The following is a 1,816-nucleotide window of genomic DNA, read 5'->3' on the forward strand; positions in this document are numbered from 1 at the left end:
TTTGTATATTTTGGATGTTAGCCCTCTAGAGGATGTAGGATTGGTAAAGATCTTTTCCCAATCTGTAGGTTGCCGAATTGTCTTATTGACTATGTCCTTTGCCTTATAGAAAATTTTCAATTTTATGAGGTCCCATTTGTCAATTGCTGATCTTAGAGCCTGAGTCATTCGTGTTCTGTTTAGGAAAATGTCCCCTGTGCCAATGTGTTCAAGGCTCTTTGCAACTGTCTCTTAGTACACCATGATTTTGACTTCCTCTTCTGTCATATTTGTCATATTTGTTCATCATTTGTTTCCTTCATGCTCATTGTCATCATGGATTCTCTTCCATCTCCCATAAAGGAACCCCGATTAGGTCTCTGAAAACCCTTCTGGTTACTCATGGTCTCACAGTAAAGACTCATGACCTGGACCAATTGGTATTAGGTCTTCTTTGAAGGTCTGATAGAATTATGCACTACACCCATCTGGTCCTGGACTTTTGCTGGTTGGGAGACTATTAATGACTGCTTATATTTCTTTAGTGGTTATGGGACTGTTTAGATGATTTATCTGATCCTGATTTGACTTTGGTATTTGGTATCTGTTTACAAAATTGTCCATTTCATCCAGATTTTCCAGTTTTGTTGAGTATAGCCTTTTGTAGTAGGATCTGATGATTATTTTGAATTTCCTCAGTTTCTGTTGTTATATCTCCCTTTTCATTTCTGATTTTGTTAATTTGGATACTGTCTCTGTGTCTTCTGGTTAGTTTGTCTAAGGGTTTATCTATATTGTTGATTTTCTCAAAGAACCAGCTCCTGGATTTGTGGATTCTTTGTATAGTTCTTTTTGTTTCTACTTGGTTGATTTAAGCCCCAAGTTTGATTATTTCTTGCTGTCTACTTCTGTTGGGTATTTTTGCTTCTTTTCGTTCTAGAGCTTTCAGGTGTGGTGTTAAGCAGCTAGTGTATGCTCTTTTCAGATTCTTTTGGATGGCACTCAGAGCTATGAGTTTTCCTTTTAGTACTGCTTTCATTGGGTCCCATAAGTTTGGGTTTGCTCTGCTTTCATTTTCATTAAATTCTAAAAAGTCTTTAATTTCTTCCTTGACCAAGTTATTGTTCAGCTTCCATGTTTATGTGGGCTTTCTGACTTTCTCATTGTTGTTGAAGATCAGCCTTAGTTTTTGGTTGTCTGATAGAATGCACAGGATTAACTCAATCTTCTTGTATCTGTTGAGACTTGTTTTGTATTTGATTATATTTTTAGTTTTGGAGAAGGTACCATGAGGCACTGAGAAAAGGTATATTTTTTGTTTTAGGGTGAAATGTTGTGTAGATATCTGTTAAATCCATTTTACTCATAATTTATGTTAGCTTTACTGTGTCTCTGTTGAGTTTATGTTTCCATGATCTGTTCATTGTAAGCATGGGATGTTGAAATCTCCCACTATTATTATGTGAGGTTCAATGTGTGCTTTGATATTTAGTAAAGTTTCTTTAACAAATGTGGGTGCTTTTTAAAAATTATTTTATTAGATATTTCCTTCATTTACATTTCAAAGGCTATCACAAATGTCCCCTATACCCTCCGCCCACCCTGCTCCCTTGCCCACTCACTCCCACTTCTTGGCCCTGGCATTCCCCTGTATGGGGCATATAAAGTTTGCAAGACCAAGGAGCCTCTCTTCCCATGATAGCTGACTAGACCATCTTCTGCTATATATGCAGCTAAAGACACAAGCTCTGGGGGTACTGATTAGTTCATATTGTTGCATTAGTTCATATAGGGTTGCAGACCCCTTCAGCTCCTTGGGTAATTTCTCTAGCTCCTC

The sequence above is a fragment of the Mus pahari genome, chromosome 3 (genome assembly GCF_900095145.1).
Source record: "Mus pahari chromosome 3, PAHARI_EIJ_v1.1, whole genome shotgun sequence".
NCBI classification, from domain to species: domain Eukaryota; kingdom Metazoa; phylum Chordata; class Mammalia; order Rodentia; family Muridae; genus Mus; species Mus pahari.